This window comes from Wyeomyia smithii, chromosome 1, assembly GCF_029784165.1.
Source record: "Wyeomyia smithii strain HCP4-BCI-WySm-NY-G18 chromosome 1, ASM2978416v1, whole genome shotgun sequence".
Taxonomy (NCBI): domain Eukaryota; kingdom Metazoa; phylum Arthropoda; class Insecta; order Diptera; family Culicidae; genus Wyeomyia; species Wyeomyia smithii.
Window position 1 is genome coordinate 163772968 of NC_073694.1, and position 25232 is coordinate 163798199.

At 36.8% G+C, this 25232-nt stretch overlaps 1 protein-coding gene across 2 annotated transcripts in view; it reads left to right on the forward strand.

The window, feature by feature from the left end:
- The first annotated feature begins 321 nt into the window (after positions 1–321).
- Positions 322–25232, forward strand: part of LOC129717165 (helicostatins) — an 85034-nt gene continuing 60123 nt past the window's right edge. Inside the window, exon 1 of one of the 2 annotated variants that reach the window (XM_055667007.1) lies at positions 322–742. The gene's annotated coding sequence lies outside the window, so the exon portion shown is untranslated. Of the gene's footprint in view, positions 743–24363; positions 24432–25232 lie in introns of those variants that run through there. The other variant, XM_055667008.1, reaches the window with a different exon arrangement.

Here is a 25232-nt window from a genome sequence, read left to right on the forward strand (position 1 = left end):
GCACTCACAGCCTCATTTTCAGTGTCGCATTTTCCGTCCGTGTCGCGCGCCAGTCAGCATAAATGTGTAATAAGACGAGCAACCCAATCGGGCGGACAGAAGCGGGTTCCCCGCTCTCGTAGAACGTAGAAAAGCGCAGCCAACATCATCGCCTCCTGTCGACGCTGTCGTTGTCGTTTATCGTGTATCCTCTTCTGTTGCTTCGGGTTGGCTGACGATGGCAGGGAGTGCGGTGACTTTTGCAGGAATGGGTGGCGCGCGTAAAAAGGCGCAGAGCAACAGTTGGCAAAAGTGGCCATCCGATATATAAAGCGACTGCTGCGATACGGATCGACCGTAAATGCTGTTGAACCACCGGCAGTGAAGCAGGCACCAGATTATCGCCACAGATCAGACAGAACGAGAGTGAAGACAGGACTCGAGCAAGATTAGCTTTGCCTCAGCAGGACAAATAGGATACAGTAGTGGAGTGTTGGATGTACAATCGGTGGTGCTTAACAGTCAAGTGAGTGCCCCCCAATTGGTCAAGCGGTTAGGTTAACATGGATAATGTACAGTGCAAGTGCAAACAGAAAAGTCGTTTGGATAAAATCATAAAAATTGAAATTGAAATACAGTAAAGCACGGCAGTAACAGTAGAAAAAAAAAAAGCGGAAATTAAAACAATTAGTGGTGCCACGGGCGTGCAAAGTCTTGCTTCAGTGAATCCTATCCAGAGTCGAGCGATAGCCGCGTCGAAAAGGTAACTATTTTCTGATTTAACTGTCCTTCGTGAAAGGTGGTTCAGGAAGGCCGCTCAAAATAGAGCCACTCTTCGATTAGACAAAGAGGAATCGGTTGGTAAAAATTTGAACTAATGATACCCACAATTCGACAGACGATTGAAATTCCAGTGGAGCATTCGGTGTGTGCTTGTCTAGGGCAGTACGAATGTTGGCAGTGATAAATGGTTCGCTTTTTGGAACGAGGACCAACATATCGTTGGACAACTTTAACCAGTGACAATATTGGATTGTGTTACCAACTAATGGGTGTACTTAAAAACGTGTTGGCGAAAATTGAATCTACGGTTCAGGTTGCCGACTCGGAATCAACTTTCAAATGAGCTGCTTTTTAGAGCACCGCGAAAAAATATAATATATTTAACAGGATGGAAATGCCATGAATTTTAGTGTACTTTTTTATACTGTGTGACGTTCGGTGCAGAGCAATCATTAGTAACATTTTGTGTCTGCTGTAATAAAGGTATTATTCAAACGTGTGTATAAAATTTGAGCTCACCAAGCGGCCTTTATGGTTGTATATCAGTTTTGTGTTTGACAATAATGGGTAATTAATTCCACTTGGTTTGCATCGGATATCATTCCAAGCAAATAACGATCGAATGTTGTATATTCGAAAGTTTATTTTCGTCCTTCATTACTTTGCATATCTATTTGAAATTTCCACAATTTCTCGCGGAAAACATCGTTTTAACGTTTTTTATATAAATTCATTCTATCGAAATTTGAAATGAAGTTTTTTTTGGTTAAGGGGGGACCCTATTCTGGAAAGTTGAAAATTAATGATAATTATTTTAAAATATTAATATAATTATTTTCAAATATTAAATGTTGGCTATTGATTAAGGTATGTTTGAAGATGTATTCTGCATGTCGCGGATACAAATATAGTTAGTATTACGATGTTGGCAGCGTTTCTCTCGAAACCATATTTTTTCAACTGGTGGTAAGTTTTTCTTAGCATTTCGTTTTAGCATGCAAAAATGGATTGTCTAACTTGTTATACAGCCGTTTTACAATATCTGAATTTTACAATTATTTTTTTCAGTAGTAATTTTTCATAAAAAAAAAATATTTTTTACTGAAATGGGCCCCATTTTGACAATTTCTGGACGGTTGAATAGATGCTGAGAAAAACTTACCACCCGAGTACTAATTTAGAGAGAGAATCCACGTTCCTAGCTGCCAACAGCGTAATACTCCCTATATTTGCATTCACGATATGCAAAATACATCTTCAAATAAACCTCAATGAATAGCCAAAATACCCGAACTATACTTTATTATACTATACTTCAAAGTACCGAAAAAAAAATCACGAAAATTCATTATTGTTCGACCTTTTAGAGTAGGGTTTTCCCTTAACCAAAATACTACAAGGTATACAGTCCTAGGGTTGTATGAAATGGCGACGTGGGACTAAAGCTTAAAAAGATTCATTTTTTTTTTCTTCACAAGTTTGTTACATTCGCCAACAATTACATTCACTGTATTACGAAGACAGCTAATATAAGTAGGGTAATCGCTCCATTATTCATCTCAACAGTTTGGCACCTATATTCATCTTATTTCTCTCATTTGTCCAATTTACCGTCAAATTTCTACAAATTTTTGAAAGTAAATCTATTTGCTTCTCGATTTTCTCAAGTGGCTGAAACTTTTACGTTGAAAATATGGTAAAATTTGACGATAAATTGATCAAAAGGCGTGATAAGATGAATATAGGTACTGAGATGAATATAGGAGCGGTTACCTATATTATTTTATTCGAAAAGTTAAAAACAAAAAAAAATCTAACTATGTTGAAATATAAAAATAAGATTCTGAATAGATCTCAGTAAATAAACAAAAAAAATATAAGCACTCGCCGGCTCTTACTCTTCTACAAATTAGTATTTTTTAGGAACTTACTCGTTCGATATTATGTCGGTCACGCCTATTTGGTGAATATTGAAGATGAAAAATAAATAAAAATAACTTATAACCGTTGCAAAAATGTTCGATTCTTGTTGAGTAATTTATGGTTTTCATGGGAATCATATTCATGAGATAAACTTTCAATCACCCTCAGTAGCAACATTGCAGTTTTTTCTTGATTGCACACGAATAGAAATCGTGTACCGCCGTAATGGTAGACCAGCGGCGCCTTTCTCCACCTGTACTATACAGTACTGTTGCCTTTACCAGCATGTTTTCTTTCAAGACATCATTTTTTATTAGGTTCTAACAGCAGGTTCTGTAGAGCTTCGTAGCCGCAAGGCTACAGAGTCTGCTTTGACAAGTGAATTATGATAGATTAGAATCTTTGTAGAACCAAGCCATTGGTTGGCAAAAGGACCTTTAAGTATGGGTTTATCCTCATGCTCTCCACACACAAAACTTCTCTTTAGACCTAATAACCACTGGTCTAAAGCTTCGATAATAACATAGACTGTAGCACGTTATACGCTGTTAGAGTGATAGCTTGCAGGAGGATATAATAAGGTCAAAAAAGGAAGAAAGTAGGTTACTAAGTCTGAAGGAGAAGACAATTCAACACAGAACAGGCTACTTCTCAATAAGTAACACTGCAAAAAGGTTAAAAGCAAAAATGTGCGAACAGCAAAAACGTCCTTACAATGCCACAAGAGATCAAAAAACTACTGGTCGCAGTGGGGTCCATACAAAAAAAGCAACAGGTTAACAAATTGTTTAAAAGAGATGTCCGTTTCAAACTTTTCAAAAAATATCTACTAACGAAACATCGAATTAGTCTAAGTTCATAGAAGCAAATATTAATTGAAATATTGGGACGGAGCAACATTTCAAATAATCAGGACTTTTTTTGTCAGTTTTTCATTATCATTATTATTATATTCATTATATTATTCATGATGTTTGACTTATACTTTCATATAGATATGGTTTTATCTGCAGATATTTGCGGATTTTGTAAATATCTGTTAGTAAATTGGTGCATTGTGTTAATAGAAATCGTCAATAACCAAAGAAATATGAGAGATAAAACCCAAATTAATCCAGCTAGCCTTTCTCATTCAAACTATTTTTTTTTGTAAGAAGAAATTGAATGCTTAAATCCAATAAAGGTATAATTCACTCTTTAGGTTCTAAAATATTGATATTGTTATTGATATATAAAATATGAAATTTGACGTAATGTTAGTTTTAAGCACTAAATAGCGAAATAATAGTAATGGGTCTTAATTTCGAACAATTTATTCACGAGCGATACCGGGAACGTCCAAATAGTACGATACCACATTTAAATTATGTTGAGGCCAATCTAATGATCAAAGCACTGCCGCTCATAGCAAGTCCGTCCCATTTGCGTTTTGGTGCTGACGAGAAAACAGCAATTGAAAATCGAAACGCTTTGGGTGGAATTTGGCACTCAAATGCTTTTTCAATCAAAACCATCAACAGAAATTAGTACTGCAATGACAATCTAACACTTTTACATCATAAAACTTGTATAAACACCGAAATTTGACTAAAATTTGTTGAAAATCATAAGCTGGGACTCACATGCGATTACTTTTACGGTACGTAGCCAGAATGATAGCAAGTCAGTCCCATAGCCGGCTACGACCGGTGATGAAAAACAAACTACTGCAAATCGATGGCGGTGCTATAGCTTGCGTATGGAATGAATCCATCGCTGGTTAATTCATAAATGACCTTCTCACGTACCTTATTAAACAAGTTTTTTGTGAGAAGCATAACATAATGTACCAACTGCGCCGCTCAGAATAAAATTAGATTTTGTTTTTACATTTGATACTACTGATAAATTCGAAATCAGTGTAGGTAACTTATTCTAAATTTTCCTGAGAGCGGTCACACGTTCGTGACGGCGGACAGCTTCGACGTAGCAGTGGAAGCAAATATGAAAGAACAAATATAGCTTAGGAAAATGTTTGCTACGTTAAAAAACAGTTAAGTAGCGTACCGAAGTATTTGATATGACTAACAAATTCTTCAAAACGAAATTCACGACAATAATGTTACAATTCTGGCCCACGTCTTTACATAAAATACGGATAAAATACGAAAAGTAGTATTTACTCAAGAATGCTTTAACTAACAATACAGTGACACACCTGAAGCGTTGATTGTCAACAACCAACAGCTGAAAGAAGCTACTGGTGGAAACTTTGTCTTGAAGAAAACATTGTACTATCAGCTAGAGCCTAGAGCTAGAGCTAGAACGTGTAAAATTCAATCAAACCTCCTATCGATTATCACTTGGTACATCCAATTCTAAACCTGAAGACCATAAGTTGTGGTAAATATCACATTTTCCATAATCATTATTGGCTGTGGGGTTAAATTGCGAAGATTTTTGCAATGGGACCGACTTGCGATCACTTTTGCTATGGGACAAACCGACTTGCTATTTTTTTCATAGTTCCTCAGAACGAAGTATTCAAAAATATTTGTTCTATCGAAAGTAGACATAAAAAGGAATTGATTCCATAAATAAACTCAAAATTGACAAAAATGCAATTGGGACGGACTTGCCATGAGCGGCAGAGCAGGTATAAACACACACAGACACCCACACACAGACACACACAGACATACACACACACAGACACACACACGCTCACACACACACACACACACAGACACACACAGACACACACACAGACACACACACAGACAGACACACACAGACACACACACCGACACACACACACGCGCGCACACACACACACACACACACACACACACACACACACACACACACACACTGATTCGAGTGATATATGCCATTCGGTCCTTTGGAGCACTTTTATATCTTCGGTTTTGCAAGTGATTGCTATACCTTACTAAGAGAAAGGCAAAAATAAACTTTTTTGGAGTAATTGTTCGTTTTATTGTAGCAAACAACATTGTGGAACTTCAAAATATTGTAGAAAATCACTATAAAAAGTTGTATTGAAAAAACATAGGCAATTTATAGAAAACTCCACAAAAATCGATTTTAATAGGCAGATAGAATCGTGGTGTCTTTCAACCACTTTCTTTGTTTCTTATAAAATGTAGTACAACTTTGCCGAACAAAACAAAAAAAAAATAAAATTCGTTGCTCACTTTTCGATGAGATAATCAAAAAATTGCAATTTATACAACATGTAGAATAAATAAAGGTACATCATTTTTTTTCGGGTCAAAATAATTTCAATCATGTTTATGCAGCTTTGGGAACAGCGTGCGACGCACAATGGAGCAAATTGCTCTGTATGTGCGATAAAACCTTATACCACCTTAACAATTTTTTTCTGAGATGGTTGAATCGATTTTCACAAATCAAAAGTGTCAAATGAAAGGTCGAGCTACCTCATAATACACTATTTAATTACACTGTAATCAGGCTGTAACTTTGTCCGTTATGTACCAAAATGTAAAATTACAAACGCGTGAATTGACCTGTTGGGACGGGGAGAGACTCTGTTAATTTTTTTTGGATATTGATACAGATAATATCATAGGGAATGGTTGTTGTCTATTCATGTCGTCTGTGCTAGGATTGCTCGTATTAGATTGGTTCATTGTTCGCGTAAATTTGTCCCTGACGCTTTTTATCGATTTTTACCGTTTTGCAATGAAAAATAACGATAAATAGCATATTTCAAAATTGTTCAACATTTTATCTATCCACCAACATATTGGTTAGTGTTATCCATCATGAGGTTATGCTGTTATTATCGTTTGAAATCTGACGCAACATTTGCCAGTTTCATTTCCAATTTTACAGAATGCATACCAGTATAGAAAACAAAGACGTAGTCCCACGTCAGAAATTTACTTTTTTTATCTGCTGTCAAAATATTCGAATTTTAAACAGCGTTAAGAGTAAAAAATGTACTATGAAAATTCAAAAAATCTTCTAGCCAAAACGCGGTTTCTGGTTGAACATAAAAGGTAATATCAAAAACGGCATTTTATTGCAGTGAAAATAGTAAAACCTGTGATTTTCGAATGAACTTTTTCATTCATTTACATTGTTTCCAGAGCTCTCAAGATCAGTCAAAATATTTGACATCAAAAATAAGTTAACTAGAATCTTAACACTTTCACTTTTTGGGAATTTTATTAATACGATTAGTGTAAATAACGATTTGTAAGGAATTTATCAATGAATCAAGGTTAAGGTGAATTTTGTTGACCTATTCCAGCGGTTCTCAACCTTTTTTTGTCCGCGTACCCCTTGGCGATATTCCCCAAATCAATTGTACTCCCTGGCTTGGAATGTTCTCGCAGAGTGAGAGCGATTAGTAGTTGATCACGTTGTGGTAGTCTAGTTAAGGTTTCAAATTGAACTGTGATTTGTTTGATTGCTACAGTCATGTTTTAAGAGCAAGTTTGAACAACAAATAAAGTATTATAAAAAATTGCTTTGTTCGCCATTACTGATTTTCTTTCGCGTACCCCCTAAAGGCTCTCGCGTACCCCTAGGGGTACGCATACCCCAGGTAGAGAACCGCTGACCTATTCTATCAATGGTGGGACGAAACCATCTTCTTTAACGATGTAAAATTACTCATTTTTCGTCTACATTACGAAACTGCGAAGTTATTAGTTATCGAGAAAAATGGAAAGCTTGAAGCAGAAGTACTGCTTGTGCACTGATAGTATAATTTGCATTGTTAAACATAAACGTTCAATTTGAAACAGAATTTTATTGTTTATTATTATCATAGATTTGTTATTTCCGAATGAAACAGATGTGATTGTTTGTTTTTTTTTTTTTCATTATACATGGGTTTTAGATGCACGCGGCCTTTGTAATCATTTATTCAGAAGGTTAAATTACTGAAATGCGCGTCACAAATATTCATTGATTTTACCTAACTCTATTATTTCTTCTAATTTTTAACTTGATTCGCAAGTATAATTGAAGCCGCTCTTTAGTTTTTCCTAGTATTTAGCTGGCATAACTTTTTCAACGAGAAGTTTTCACGCAAATTTCGTAATTTACGCTCTTTTACATGGATATCGGAATTTACTTGTGTTTTTACATCGCATGAAAAGCGTCTTTAGTGTATTAAACCATTGGTTTTTGACTGACCTATGTGTATGAATCAATAATATATTTCATTTGTGCAAATAAACCAATTTTCAAAATAGCTAACACATGGCGAACATCAAACAATTCAAAAATTTCAATATTACAAAGTAAGGCTTTTATTAATGTAGTGGTTCCCAATCGGGGTCCACGGCCGGAAAGGGGGCCGCGAGGCTCATTGAGATTCTTTCTAGGTATTTCTGTGAAAGCGGATTTTCAACTATTCTGCGTATTAGGACCAAGACGTGAAACAAATTAAACTTGCAGGACGATATGAGACTGAAAAGCACAGCCTCGTATTGCAAAACTTGTATCTGAAATTCTTTTGGGGGGCCGCGATATTCTCTGTGCTTCGCAAAGGGGGTCGTGTACTCTTTGTGTCTAGCAAAAGGGGCCGCGGATCCAAAAAGGTTGGCAAATCCCTGTATTAATGTTTTCGACAATTCAACAATACTTGCGAATAATGCTTATGTTGATTAATATGTTGAAAATAGTCCGTAGTTTCTGTATATTTTCTGTGGTTTCTGTATAATTACCCTCCAAAAAGTGTAATTTCATGATGGTGGAAGGACGGCAAAAGTGAAAAATTATTAAATATTTGAAAAATATTTTTTTATTGAGCTTCTCAGTAGAATGGAATTAAAATTTGGATATTTGAATGGAACTTACAACCATCATGTGGGCTGATGAAGAGCATAACTCTTTTCTTTATATGTAGGTAGAGCAGCAGCTAAGATGTCAGGAAGCCGAAACGAAATTTCCTGATTGAAGTCAGGTAGACAGAATCTGTGGTCGTTTTTCTAGGTTTTTTAGGTAGGAGTTTAGGAGAATAACCGTGAAAAATGATTACCAGCTTCTTGCGCCTTGTTGTTTATAAATTTCTGAGCTTTCAGACGGGGCGAAGCAGATGAATGTTATCCGAAATTAGTGGGTGTCCCTCATTAACCCATTCCCGGCGGGTGAGGCCGTATGGCACCACCTGACACCCAAACTTCGATTGAAGCTTAACAATTATGCTTGCAGTTTTGAACGAGGAAACTATTTAATACGGTAAGAGAACAGATCGATCTAACTACAATATGCAATACATTTTGTGTCAATTGTGCATATTGTTACTGAGTAATGGTTATTTTTCGAGGTAAAATCCGGTTTCACTCCGCAGGGAATTGGTTAAAGATATACTCAGCCAATTTTGACTTGAAAAGGTGTGGTGAATCATTTTTGAAAACTTTGAATGCTTTGGTTTCTGCTGCCACATACTTTTTGAGACACGGATGTCCAGATTTCTTTTAGTTTGGGGGGGTAGGTTTGTGTAATGTGAACGGTCCATACAACATTGTTAGAATTTATAGTGTGCCCTCTCTATCACCCTTTGCAGTGATACTGAATTGAATCTAGTTACCGTTATTCCTAATTTTACGTTTTACTGATTCGGCTGGTGTTATTTTTAGTAATGCTTTGCCAGCAAGCATTGAGAGCTGTACAGGATGGAGCATGATTCTATAAATAAGTGTTACTATAAAACCATTTTACAAGAAACCAATAGCTAATAGTTATTTCAGCTCCAGGAATTGGAAAACAACTATCAATCCAGCGAGGTGATAGAATTTTGAACAGAGACTTCAGTCAACGAACTAGAGATTCATACCGCTATCGGCACGGTAAAAAGTTTTTGTCAGAGTATGCTGTATGAGGGATAGAAAAGAAAAAAAAGGTGAAAATAATATACTCCGAATGCTCTTATTATTCGCCTTCTGTCACTTTTTCCGAACTCTGGGCAGTTGTCCACCGGGGGGTCAAAATCGTTAATATCTGTCTACGTGGTATGTGGATGGCCCCTTGGATATTTAGAAGAGCCCAACATTGTTTTGAGTGGACAATATCCATGCCATTTTCTTTGCCAATTTGGAACGATGTTGACGTGTTAAACCACCATCGTATTCCACAGCTATTCTTTTCTGGTCTTCTGTAATCCGTGTGAGAAAAAGATTTTAACAGATTTTCCGAATTGAACTGGATTTTTTAATTTAAAATGGCTTGAATGATACTCTCATTATAACCATTCAGTCTGGAACCCAAAAAATATATTCCAATTCCTAGAAATCACAATTTCTAATGGCGAATTTCTTTATTCCACCAGCTCACCGAGTTTTAACCTGGAGCCAACCTAACTGCTATTGAAACCCTTCTTCATTCGCTTGATTTTGACCCAGAATTGACCTGACGTGTTGCCCGAAGCGCACCGTTTTTTTTTTTTAATAGGGGGGGAATGTTTGTAATGATTTATTTATGTACTAATAACTCTTCCGAATTAGTATTGTGTGTTCTGCCACAAATGGTGACATTTCAACACTATTATATATATATATATATATATATATATATATATATATATATATATATATATATATATATATATATATATATATATATATATATATATATATATATATATATATATATATATATATATATATATATATATATATATATATATATATATATATATATATATATGTATTTGTGCGCTTTTTTATATTATTGATTGTTATTAGCTTTCGCAGTTAAGTTAATGTAATTGTAGGAAAATTATTAAACCTACTGGTCAAGGAAAAAAAAAAGGAATAAAACAAAACTTAAAACTATCTTACTGACTATAAAGTGAGCTTATCGTTGCAATTGAGGATTGCAACGATTTTTGTCGGAATTTGTTGATTATTTGGCTTGACATATTTTCTAATGTTTCTACATTAGTGAGCCTTTGTAGCTCGTTCGTGCTAAACCAGGGAGGACGCTTCAAAATCATTTTCAAAAGTTTATTCTGAATCCTTTGAAGTGTCTTCTTCCTGGTTGTACAACAACTTGTCCAGATGGGAACTGCATATAACATTGCTGGCCTAAAAAGTTGTTTGTAAATTAACAGTTTATTCTTAAGACAAAGTCTAGAATTCCTGTTGATAAGAGGATATAAACATTTGATATACTTATTGCACTTTGACTGGATATTTTCAATGTGCTTCTTGAAAGTAAGATTCTTATCATAAATTAGCCCTAAGTGTTTAACTTGATCAAACCAATTTAAGACCACACCGTTCATCTTAATAATGTGGTTATGGGTGGGTTTGAGAAATGAAACTCTTGGCTTATGAGGAAAAATAATTAACTGTGTTTTAGAAGCATTAGGGGAAATCTTCCATTTCTGCAAGTATGAAGAAAATATATCTAAACTTTTTTGTAGCCGACTGCATATAACACGAAGGCTTTTTTCTTTTGCGGAAATGCTTGTATCGTCACAAAACAGAGATTTCTCACAACCTGGTGGTAAATCAGGAAGATCAGAAGTAACAATGTTATATAAGATTGGGCCCAAGATACTCCCCTGAGGTACACCAGCTCTAACAGACAATCTATTAGATTTACCATTTAGATAGTTAACATGGAGAGTGCGGTCAGTTAAATAATTTTGTATCATTTTTGTAAGGTAAAGCGGAAAACTGAAATTTGACATTTTAGCTATTATACCTTAATGCCAAACACTGTCGAATGCCTTTTCTATATCTAGAAGCGCAGCTCCAGTCGAATAGCCTACAGATATATGCTCAGTATGAGAAGTTTGAATTTCTTGATCCCCAACGGAAGAAAGAATATCATACCTGTTAGTCGAAATTTCAGTGTCACTTGGAGGAGATGCCTCACGTTTCCTTGAAGCCGCATCAAAGCGAGCTTTTTTATTTTTTCCAGGCATAACTGGAAAACTTCACTACACTCTCACTTCACTATAGAATTTAATTAGAAATATCTCAAACCAAATTTACTCACTAAACACTCGTTAACGTTAAAAACAAATTTATTACTTTGCGTTTCAACAGGTAGTCTTTCAAGAAGATTGCCTGTTGAAAGCGAAAAACAAAATTTCAATATCTCTCGGTAGTCTAAGACTTAGCCTCGAGCTGTTGGTAAAATGCGACCGTACTGTAGGACAGTTCAAGTCGATCTCCCCGAAGCGCACCGTAAAGTTGATCAGTTCCAGCCCATCACCGCACGGGCTTAGTTCTGGCATTTATCGAGGGAGCTTCGTACTTAGCCGCAAGGTTACAGAGTCCGCTTTGACAAACGGTTGGTCATAGGTAGGTCACTCGAAATCAAAGGAACATAGGGATGGGCTTATTCTCAGGCTCCTCCACACGGAAACTTCACTCCAGACTGAAAACTCTTATCTAAGAGAGTAGTAAGTCAGGGTGAATACAAGCACTATAACCAAAGCTATTTGTTTGATTTCTCAACAAAGTTAAAACTGGAGACATGTCCGTCGCGGACACTACAAAACACTTCAAATGCCGTCGGTAGACTAGCTGCACCAAACTCTCCGATTCGCACCAAAGAAAACCTAACAATTGGCACACAAAAGTCCTAATATTAATTAATTTACTTTACTTTTGCGGCGACAAAAATACGTCGTCATATCACTCGGTCTTGAGCTGCAATCCTCCAGTAGCTTCTATCACCTACTACGCGAGCATTCTCGTCGACAGCACACATCCAACGAGTACGAGATCCGGAAGTCGAAGGCCGCTATCGGGATTCCTGCTAAATATAGTTTTTGCTGGTCGTTCCTCCGGCATTACCCAGCCCACTGTAGTCTGCCGTGGTTTATCCGCTTGACTATATCCGCCGATTTTCAAGCCTGGTACACTTAATGAATCATGCGTCTACGCAAAACATTATTTCTCCGTTTGCCTCCAAGTAACGACCGCAAGATTCTACGCTCAAAAATGCCAAGAGTTCACTGATCAGCCACTTTCAGTGTCCATGCTTCATGGCCCTAGAGGGCCACCGGGAGAATCAGTGTTTTATAGAGTGCTGGTTGTGTACGGGTTTGCAAGTTGCCGGACCTCAGCTGGTTACACCCTCCGTAGAAGGCCCTGTTTGCGGCCGCTATCCGCCTCTTTTCCTCACGGGTAACCTCATTGTCGCACGTCACCAAATGTGCCCAGGTAGATAAATTCGTCGACTACTCCAAATAATTCCCCATCTATATCCACCGCAGCACCAACATCTGACGGGCTACCACGCTCTCTACCAGCCACCATGTACTTCGTTTTGGCAGAGCTTACGAAAAGTCCTATTCTGGCAGCTTCCCCATTGGGAGGTCCAAAAGCGTCTTCCACTGCTCTACGGTTGATATCAATGATGCTGACATCATCCGCAAAACCTAGGAGTATGTGCCGCTTCTCTGCACGGTTTCGTATCCACTGGGATATACCACAATAGATCAAAAAATGGTAGCTAAGTGACATCTGCCGTGAAATTTGGGTTATTATGAGTGTCATGATACTAAAGTGAAAACGGAAAAAGTGACGTTTCGCGAGGAATTATTTCTCAACCATCTTAAATGGTGAAATGATTACACGAAGATTGGGAAGGTTTAAAAATCGATTGATTTGTAATCCAATGATAATATATATTGGATTTATTGTTCGGTAACAAGACGAATCATTTTTTTCATTTTTGAAAAAAAAACAACTTTTTGGGACATACAAATTTTTAGAAAAACGTCCTCATACAAAATTTCAACTCAATCGGACTTAGGGAAGTTGTCCCTGAAAGTGGTCAAAGTTTTAGTTTTTCGACTGATGACGGAAGACAAGGCTATTGTTGATATGGAAGTTGTTTTTTTATACCAAATGTCTTAGGAATTTACTTCACGAACTAATTTCATTTTTGTCATATGACTTACATTTTTTTTAAGTTAAGTAAAGCGGGCAATGTATGTAGTTTGCGAGAATGCGAAAATGATCGGGAATAGAAGGTGTGACTCGTCCAGACGAGGGAAAATTTTTTCTAAGCCTAAAAGTCACACATTCTATTCCCGATCATTTACGCATTCTCGCAAACTGCATACATTGCTCGCTTTACTAGTCTTAGGAATGCATAAAACGTCGAGATCTGCTGTTATCTCAAAAACAAAAAACGAAAAATCAACTTCGTGGGACTTAGAAATTTTTGAGATGCGGAACTCATTTCACTTGGCCTATTCTTATTTTCACTTCACTTTTTGTCATCTCATTTTAGGTATAATCAGCGTGAAGTAACTCCCGTAATAAGTACACTAAAGTCGCTTTTTACGCGGGGGATACGTGCCGCGTAAAAAAAAACGCGTAATTCTGCAATCCGAGTGAAGAGAAACCGAAATCCGCGCAAAAAAAAAATACCACGTAAACTCCGAAATCCGCGTAAAAAAACTGCGCGAATTCCAGAATCCGCGTAAAAAAGCCGTAAAAAACGCGAGTGAAAAAACGCGTATATTATTATAAATTTTTAAAAGATATACACTGCCGGTACCCGCATGACTGTCCAACACTGATTTTGGTCACTTTTGAGTTATCATCGAGAATCGACTTGATTGTTATTATATTTTCTGGAAAAAAATTGAAATTGATACTTTTGTATGGAAAAACATGGAAAAATACCAAGTTGTTTTTGTCCCATATTGAAAGTACCCGCATTACAGTCCCATTGCATAGTGGTACAAACTGCAAACATATAATTTTGCTCCAGATTAGCGTATATCGGATTATTTTAGGCATATAGAAGTATGTCATTTAATCAACTAGACTAATGTTGTTTTTCTGTAATACAATCTACGTTGCCAATGATACTGCCGGTTGCTGGATGAATTTATATGTGATGGGACAAAATATGCGAGTACTTTTGAAATGTACCCGCATATTTTGTCCCATTTTGTCATTTTTTCAAGTTATATAACGTAAAACCAATTCCATCGATGGTTTTTTGTTCATAACGATAAACTTGTGGTGCGATGAAACTGTTATGGTCATTGGTTCTGGATGTAATTGCTGGAAATCCGAAAATTCACGGATAATATTAGATCGCCGTTTTCTCAACATGTTGTTTTTCATTATGGGACAGCTATCCGGGTACCGCCAGTACAGTGCCTCCACAGTTATGGGTCAGCTACAACATGGGTCACTTTTACGCAAATACGTTTATTCTCACGAAACTGAACAATTTTCATTAGCAGTGGTATTTTTTGTAACTCACTTGTAACTTCATTCACTCTATTAAAATGTCACTAAAAACTATAATTCTGCTCGGTGCAAGAAGTGAAGTGATCCATAATTGTAGTAATGTTACATTTTGCGGTGCACAATTGTGGGTCAGTTCATATTTTGGCTATTTTTATTACTTTTGCATGATAATGCATTAACACTGAATACAATAACTTATTATCAAGCTTTTACAACAATAAAATAACTTGCATTTTGTATTTTGATGATTTTATAGACTAAATGATTTTAAATGCCAAAAGTGACCCAGTGTCTTTTTTGCTATGTAAGTGATATTTTTCTTCCCAACCGAATCTTCAAAGACATGTTCATGTCTATGTCTAACAATAGAAAAGGGAAAATAATCAAGTAGTTAGGATTGAATTAGTTAGAGTGGAAATAAAATTACGTTTTGTCACAGATGTGCGTATTCATCATTTTCGTGACCGCCTCCCTCTTGAACTAGGGTTAAACAGAAAAAGCCATCCGCTGTCGGTACATCAAAGAACACAAATCGAGGGAATTGACAAGGCGTTTATTGTATTTGAATAAAGAAAAATGTTATAATAATTACATAAGCAGCTGAGCATGTTTTACTTATACGATACACAATACAAAAAGACAAACTTTCCAGCATTAGAACGAAAGCGGTTTTCGGTTAGTATTGGAGCAGTAAATTTGCCGAAAACATGATTTCCACAGGTGTAACACAATTTTGGTGGAACATTTTTTCATTGTCTCACGGTGTTCAAAAGCTGTTAAATCGTAACGTCATTGTCTCGAAAGTGTTGCCCAGAAGTTTCGTTTTCTATTAGAGAATGTTTCTTGGAAGGTGGAAAGTGAGCATCTAGGAGTGGGAATATTTAAATCATCGAACATTCGATTATCTTTCAACTGAAAAGACTATAACTTCTTCAATTTTTAGCCGCTTGGCTCATAAAATTGTTAAACTATTTTTTTAGTAGTCTCTCGAAGCAGACAATGTTACTTTTCAGATATTGTACTATTTGTTTTAAAAATTACATTTTTGTTTTAATGGAAAGCATTTCTCAACTATTAGCGAAACCATTTTCCTTTGTTCTTTGAGTAGTTAAAGTAGTGAAAAAATGAGAGAACCGTTTTGATTAGTTCATATTGACCACCATTTTAAATTTTGTTTAAAGAGTAAACATTTGATTTAATAACAAATTTGTAGACCAGCAATGCTTTATGTTGTGCCGATTTGATCAAGTTGTTGATCAACAAGGATGAGAACGCTTCAAAGAAATCATAATAAAATTCTGAAAATAAAGGGTGTCCCACATCAAGTTGCATCACGGAAACCTACTTTTTCGTCATGTCCACCTCAGATTTAACCTCCTTTAGATGCTTTCGTAGTGCCTGCTTCACAGTAGCCTTCCGGAACTAAGGCGTATGAAGGTAACCCCGTTGGCTTCGTACCACTCTAGGACATAATTTGAAAAGTTGCACGAAGCTAGATCCAGCCAGAAAATCGTAGGGCGCTTATACAAAGTAAGCAGACGGTTATGTAGACACTCCTTGAGGTAGATCTCCCCGTTTACAGTTACGGTAGTCCCGAATGGCGCACTCCGTATGTCACATGATCACTCAGGTATTTCTTGGCAAACTTCGACAGTTTCTGCTTTTTTACTTCCTCCGGAACCTTTAACTTGTGCTGGGCAGTGAAGAACAGTAACACCGAAAGCTGCCAGTCCGCATTGACGAAAGACTCATCATCCATGATGAGACAAGTGAAGCTTCGTCAGCATCTGGGTGTGCTGTCCTTGACTCTCTGAACGAAAGACTTGGATAGTTGCAACTTTTTGACCAAATTCCTGGCTGAAGCATTAGGATTTCGCGTAAACTCTTTCACAGAACACTTGTGATCCTTTTGACCGCATTTCTCCTTCAGTTCGATTGTAAGACTTTCGTAGTAACTCACCGCTGACTGCAGGATTCCGAATAGTTTTTCGATGTCCCAATGAGAGTGTTGACGATTTTTTAGGTGCTTGGGCAAAATTAATTTGCAACGTTGCTTTTCGGGCAATGGCTTTTATTCCAAATTTCAAAAACTGACAGTGATTAAATAACAGTGTAGGTTCCATTCCACAGCTACTTCTACCCACATTTTTCTACAGAAAATTCCCGGGATTCAATTTGATGTGGGACACTTCAGTTGTGATGCGTCTTCCTTAGTTTGGTCCACTCTAATTACATAGGCTTAGTGTTGTTGACACATTAGAAGCAATGTCAAATTAATAACGGTTTGGAAAAAATGGACAAAAATTGCCGAGTTTCCATAAGTTTTTCTTCGAACGCACTGGCAAAACTACTCATGCAGGATCAATCCTAGTAACCCATGAGCAGCAGAAAATATTTGACATCTCTGGGCATCTCTATCAGCCGAACTCTAACCGTGATGGCGAAAACAGTCATGATACTCCGTTCAGAAATGTGCTCGTTCAAAGATCACTTTGTGGACGCCGGAAAAGCCCGATCCGGCATTCACATCATTTTGGCACTATTGGCCAGCAATTGGAGCATCGAAATAAAGCCCGGTTCTGGACGGCCAGTTACCAGTTACGGCCTATGAAATTTAAATGGAGTATTGCATTAACTGGTACCATTCTGCTAACGCGATGAAGCCGTAACTGGTACACTTGCCATGACTGTTCACCTACCTTAATTATTTAGAAGTTGTTAATTTTCCCGAAAGTATTCCCAAACTGCTCTGAATATAGTTGTACTTTTGTAGGTTTCAATTGCAGCAACCAAAGCTAACAAAGGCAATATAATATTAAAAGGATTATTCCTGCGAATACGTTCTACATTAGCGTACACGGAGGCTTCTTGTGAAAAACGACATGTTTACTTCGAAAACAAGTAATCTTTCAAGTACTAACGAAGGTTAACTTCAGCCCATTATAACTAGCTCTTCATCGTCGTGCACAGGTTCTGCTCCACAAACACAAATAACCTTGTTTTACATTATTTGTATTGCTATTATAGTACGAGTTAGCAATCAAATCACTCCGATTGCTTTACGTCGTGAATATGCGAAAAACTGGGAAGCACAGTTCAAAGGAATCTCGTGTTTCAATTGAATGTTTTTGATTTGAAATAATTCGCCCACCAAACGAGCGCGATGGCATCGACAAATTGAGCCGTTTGTTCATCTTTGCGTTTGTATGGTTTCCATCTATGCTAGTTTTGATTACTCTAACAGATACATATGTAAAACGTGAATCTACTGTTTATTTCAGAGTAAGTTTTTTATCATTGTTCGTTTATTTGTTGGCATAACTTAGAGAATGGTGAATTTCTTTCAATAGTGGTATTGCTAATAATAGAAAACATTTGAGCAATATCAAAATTAATCAACCTTTCTGGTCGCAGTGATTAGCGCATACAGCAGCGGTTTTCAACCTGGGGTACGCGTACCCCTAGGGGTACGCGAAAGCCTTCAGAAAGCACACGAAAAAAAATCACTAATGGCGGACAAATCAGTTTTTCTTTATAATTCTTCATCTGTTTTAGCAATCGAACAAATCATAGTTCAATTTGAAACCTGAGATAGACCACCACAACATAATATATCACTACTCTCTCCCAAGCTGCGAGAACAAACCCAGCCAAGGGGTACAATTGATTTGGAAAATATCTCTAAGGGTTACGCGGTTCAGAACCGCTGCCATACAGGAAAAATCTGTCAGTTTAATATTTTATGATTGTTGTCTAGTCGTTGAACGCTTAACTAAGCTCACTTTTTTAATCACTATTCTTCAATGGTTGACCGAACAACATTACGAGTCATTGAATTTTGCTCAATTTGATTCCTAAAGCTGCTTCAAACGAAACAAATGATAAACTGAAAAGTACATTTTTGTAGAATTATACGCAATGTCTTTGCTTGAAAATATTTCTGCCTATCATATAAATGAAGAAACTAGCTAGTGGATTTTTGAGCGAGAAAATTAGAATCCTCATGTCACTTACTGTTCGATATGAATCTTTTGATATTCGGCGTCATAAAAATTCCAATTTCCAGATCCTCACATTCGTGGTATGTAAGTCAATCGGTGAATTGGTGATAATGCGACTACTTTGACTAGCGCTTATCTGTCAGCGCGAAACAGTACCGAAATTGTCAAAAGCAAACCAGGCTGTCATATCTGAATGACAAAGTGTAGGATGACAGCAGGGATCAGTGTCGATTTCGGGGGAAATACATAACATTGGAGTTGCCACTGGTGCAGAGAATAATCGCTGCCGGGACAATCAGCCGGAAAAATGGAAATACAAAAATTGATAATCCTTCGTTGAGCACAAGTCGAAATCGGATGGGCAGGCGAACGTCACATTTTGTGCGGTTAGCCGGATGAATAAATCCTTTTCCAATAGAAGAAAAACGCGTCAAAGTAAGCCCAGTGACTTAGAGTCTTGAAAATTGAATTGCAGCGGCTTGATTGATGGTGCTCAAGATGTGGAAACTAAAATTGATAAACGTGATTGCCATTATAAACTGTTTTGTTATACTAGCCTCAACAGAAGAAAATTTGGTTACGTAATATTAACTGCAGATAGTAGTAACTGATAGGATACGTTGAATTTTTGAAACATCATTCATTCGACATCCTCACCTGTCGGCATCAACCGGTAAAAAACAAACAAGATAGGTTAAAAATACCTTGATTCAACAAACCATCAACAGTAGTTCGAAACAATGCAAGTAGAATCATCCTCGCTGGTATCATCTTGTATCCAATAACCAATTTCATCTTATGCAAACGAGCCTTCCCTATATGCTATGCTGTGTTTAATGCGAGAAATAGAACATACAACTAGGTTAGGTTTGGTACATTCGCTGACACGATTTCAATTATTTCTTGTTGTCTGCATTGCTGATTCTTTATTGGAACAGACCACAACTCCGTCATTCGTTTTTAATTTGCAGTACTGAGACTTTTTATACCCACTGCATCTGCTTCGATTTAATTGGGAGATATAAAAACCTCAAAAATACCAGTAATTGTAAACGCACTGAAAGATTCGATGACTTTTGTACAGATGTTAACTACTGAACATTTTTTGGCCTGACACAGAGATGGCGTTGGAAATCAAAAATTTTTGAGGTTACTCGATTGTGTTCCCTGACACTTTTCACATGGTAAAATAATCAACAAACAATATTATTGTATGTACATTATTGGATCCGGTGAACGTTCAAATCAAGGTGAAACTGTCACGAACAAAAAGCCCAGCTTACAATTTTGTTGTATATCAGCTTATTAAGCCTTAGTTCAGCCGGAATCCGTCTAATAGCAGCTAAACAAGCTATAAATCAACAAATATGGTTTTTTGGGAGTGTACTTCCACCAAGACAGCACCCGCGCTCATTCTGTTGCGATACGACCGATAAATCGAGAGAAAATTAAATTAGATTTTTACAAGAGGTAAAATATTTCCGAACGTCATGGGTGATAGAAACCAAAACTAGGCAGAAATATCTAAGTGTGTACACTACTTTTGATGCACGACCGAAGAATGTTACAGATGCGTTAGAACATTGTGCTAGTAAGACTGACTGTGACGTAGGCATTATGAAATATACTTCAGGGTATTTTCTCAAAAGAAAAAAAAAACAAAAATCAAAAAAAAGTAGGAGGTTGTATCCAAGACAAGACGGCATAACTGACGTAGAACTACGCACACTATTAACAAATGCATTGTTGTTAGTGTTTCATTATCAAGTCATAAAGTCTACTATTGCTTGCTTTGTGCTGCCTCAACAGTGGGGGAATAAAGACACTGAAAACACGAGCTGTAGGATTAACTTCTGTCAAATTTCATATATGTGTGCGTTATCGCAGATCAGCTTTGGTCCAACACGTTTGTTGGTCCAGGACGTTTGTAACTATAAAAAATAATGGGGAAAAAATTCACTACACAACGCATTATTCTTAAAAGTTTTTTCGCGATTTCTCGAGTTTTGATTAAAAAACGCTTCAATTCTATAATGTTTCACAACGATCAATTTAATGACCAAAAAGAACAAAAACCAAAACAAACAGACGCCATGATGCCAAATATATTGGTTACCAATGTTTGACAAATATATCCCCCCTGAATTAGACGGCCGCGACAGATTTAAATTGCTAGTATCCAGCACAGATTGCTCGCTTGAGTTGTCAAACAATTATTAACCTTCAAATACTTGTGTATTTGCCTTGAAAAAAGGCATTTAGTTATTCAAAATTGGATTTGCTGATGGCAACCTTTATGCTACCTAAGTAGTGGGGAAATAACGGCAGTCCTGAGACATGGTGACCAACCATAGGGAAAGTGATTTGTTTAATTTAAAGGCATCTACAGACGCAACCCGCTGCAATCCCCTGCTACTGCTGATATCTGCTGCTACTTCTGTCAACGTTGTGGACGGTCCAGCCAGCTCACCTTCCGTCTAATGAATGTAGCTGGTTTTACCAGAAACACTCTTTTATAGCCGAAGGTTGCTACGAAATAGGGCACGCCTTTCTGTTCAGTTTTACCATTCTCTAATGTTCTTTAGACGAATTATTCCACAATTCGCATTTGATTTTTGTATCCAGCGTATAACCACCGATGGTGCTCTCACACACGCAACGATTTTAACCTGTATCGTGTTGTGGTTTGTAAGATCAAGCGATTCCGTTTGCTCGCGTATTGCATCATGTTGCAACTGAGCAGCTGGGAGACGACGAAATTCTGTTTATGCGGATTCATTGAATCGACTTCATATCAATTCTGCATAGTCGAATTAACTGCCTTTGTGAATGCGTTCTAACAGGCCAGTTTGTTATTCAAATTTGGTTATGCTGATCGCAGCCTACGTGCTGCCCCAACAGCGGGGAGAATTAGGTAAATAAACAAAGTAAATTCTTTGACTGCGACAGAATTTGATCGCTATGATCCAGCACTGAATGATTGTGTTATTGCCAAAAATTCTTAACCTTCGATTACTTGATTTGCCTTGAGAAAGGCAATTTGCTGTTCAAAATCTGTAAAAGCTGTTTTCGCATTCAGTAAATAAGACGGCCGCGACAGATTGTGTTCTCTTGGATTCAGCACAGAATGTGCTGTTGACAATAAAAAGCAAAACTTTATTGCGGGAAGAAGGCCGAAGCCCTTAACTGGTAAATCGAGACATTTGGTGCTACCTCGCTGCAGCTTAGATATGTGATGTGATTTGTTTACTGGCGCAACCCGCTGCTGCTACTTCCGCAATTCACTACGCTGCGGCTAACTAGTTCTACTATTCTGTCGACCTTTTTAGGGAAAGGCAGCAAGCGACCAATCAGAGGACGAAATTTTCGTTTCAACAAGGTTTGACAATTTTGAATAGTACAATAGTTCGCATAATCAATCAACACTTTTCTACATTTGGGTGGATGCGTGTAGTTTTCCTATTTGGCTTATTTATTTATTTATTTATTTGGTTTATTTATTTATTTCGTCAAGCAAATGTAGACTACAGTTATAATAATACAATGTTTTCTTATATTCTATACATTATTTCCAGTAGTTAGTCGTTTTTTTATTTGATTTCTGCCCATGGTGATGTCGATATTTTCGCAGTGCTGATTATAGTGACGCATAATGCGATTTATTGGGCCATTTTTTGAGTAGTTTGTTCTGTGAGAATTTTCCGAAAATATTTTACGATTTCTTAATTGACGACTGGGTGCATAAAAATTTAGTTGTGATAATAATTGTGTAGACTGCACGCGTCGAGAAATAATGTCATTGATAAAATAAAGCATTGAAAGATCGCGGCGTTCTTTAAGTGCTTGTATGTCTATAAGCATGCAGCGTGCTTCATAAGATGGTAAGGGAAATGATGTCCAATTTAGCTTACGAAGCGCGTACAAAAGAAATTGTTTTTGGACAGATTCAATGCGTTCTTCATGTGTGGCAATATAGGGATTCCATACAATGCTACAGTATTCTAGAGTTGGTCGGACGTATGTAATTTATAATAGTTTGATTGTATATGGGTCTTGAAAATTGTGGCCGAAGCGTTTTATAAAGCCCAACATACTATTTGCTTTGTTGATAATTGTATTAAAATGTTCTATGAATGTAAGTTTGGAGTCTAAGATTACGCCTAGGTCCCTTACGATTTTGCATTTTTCTACTGGTTGGTTTCCTAAGAAAATGTTTGTAGGTGGTGTTTCTGTTTTTCTGCTAAAGGCTATTGAATTACATTTTTTAATGTTGAGTTGTAATAGGCTTTTGTTGCACCAAGTGTAGAAAACATTAATTTCATTCTGGAATATTTCGAAGTCTTCTGCATTGGTTATTTCTATAAAGAGCTTCATGTCATCAGCATATACAAGCACATGTATTGACTTAAGAAGAAAGGAAATACGGATTACTTATAATATAAAAAGAAGAGGGCCCAGGTGGGAACCTTGAGGAACGCCAGAAGTTACTTCTATTGGGTTTGAAAAGGAATTTTGAAAGCGGACTATTTGTGTTCGTTTTGTTAAGTATGACTGCAGCCATTCCAAAAATTTTGTTTCAGTTGCGTATTTTTCGAGCTTGAAGAGCAATAATGGTATGTCGATTCTGTCAAATGCTTAGCTAAAGTCCGTATAAAGAGCTTCTACGTGGTTACCGTTGTCCATTACAGTCAGAGTGAAAGTTATGAATTCCAAAAGATTTGTGGTAGTTGATCGGCCTTTGTAAAAGCCGTGCTGTTGAGTTGTAATTTGGTGTTTTACTTGTTGAAAGATTTTTTCATTAATTATTGATTCAAATAATTTTGGAATGCATGAAATAATGGCAATTCCACGATAATTACGAATGTCAGATTTAGCGCCAGATTTGAAAATTGGCACTAAATATGAAGTTTTCCAGAGTTCTGGGAAAATTCCATTCTTCAGGGACATGTTAAAAAGGTGTTGTAAGGGTGTAGATAGTTCTTCTGCCAAGTTTTTGAGAAAAATTGGAGCTATTTTGTCAGGTCCAAGACCTTTCGTAGCGTCTAAATTTTTAAGTGCGTTTTGAATTTCGAATTCAGATATTTGATTGACAGATAAAGAATTCGAAAATTCAGGAAAATACGAGAAGTATTCGCGGTCGCGATCTGTTTCTTCATATGTGGTGTAAATTTCTTGAAAAAAGGTGGCAAAAAGACTACATATTTCATTACTAGTTTGTCCTACATTACCGTCAAGATGCATTCGTGATGGAAAGTTGTTACTTTTTAGTTTGGTTTTACGTAATTAAAGAAGTTCTCAGGGCAAGACTTGATTTGATGTTAGATTTTACGATTATGTTCTTCATGTGCAATTTTAATGGCTGCGTCAAGTTGACAGCAAATTTCTTGGTAATTTTGAAGATTTTCGCTATTGTTGTCTTTTTTGTATATTTTATGTGCTTTTTGTTTTCTATTTTTTAGGTTCTTCAATTGTGGATTAAACCACACTGGATATTTGTTGGTGTTCGTTCGTCTTCTTTTTTTTAGAGGTACATTTTCTGATATAATTTGATTAATTATTTCATAAAATTTTGTTACTTCTTCGTTGATATTTCCTTCTTTACAAATTATACTACGCCAATTTATTATGCGAAGTCTACGTTTGACTTGTTCGAAGTCAGTTTTGTGGTATTCCGGTACATCCTCGACTCGCAGTCACTGGGGTACGAAGTGTTATTCATTACTATTGAATATTCAATTGCTGTGTGGAATGCTTCATTTTTCCAGATGGGAGTCAATGATGCATCTACACAGAAGTCTTCAGTGCAGTTTGTGAATAATAGGTCTAAATAAGCATTTTGTTTGTTTTTGACATGATTGATTTGATATAGACCGAGTTCTGAGGATTTGCCAAAAAGATACTGCAGTGTTTCGTTTTCGCCTACGACTGGGAGTAAGATAGATTCATTTTCAATGTCTACAATAAAGTCTGCATTACGTTGGTTGAGGTCGCCATAGACATGCAGTTTTACTTCTGGTTTCATGTTAGACATAATAGATTCTAGAGTTTTGAAAAATAATTCATACGAATGTTTATGAGCATGTTCCGGTGGAAAGTACACGGAACAGAAGATATGTTCTTCGCCAGCAATAAATGCTTTGGCCCATACGTGTTCAAATTCTTTATATTTGTCGGATATTATTTCTTCAGAAGTAAAGTCTACATTAATGGCAATGAGGACTCCACCGCCTGACTTTTTTTGACTGGTAGACAAATTCCGATCGTGCCGGAATACATTATAATTGTTTCCAAATACTTCTTCGCTTCTTACGCTTTCGTCCCAGCTACT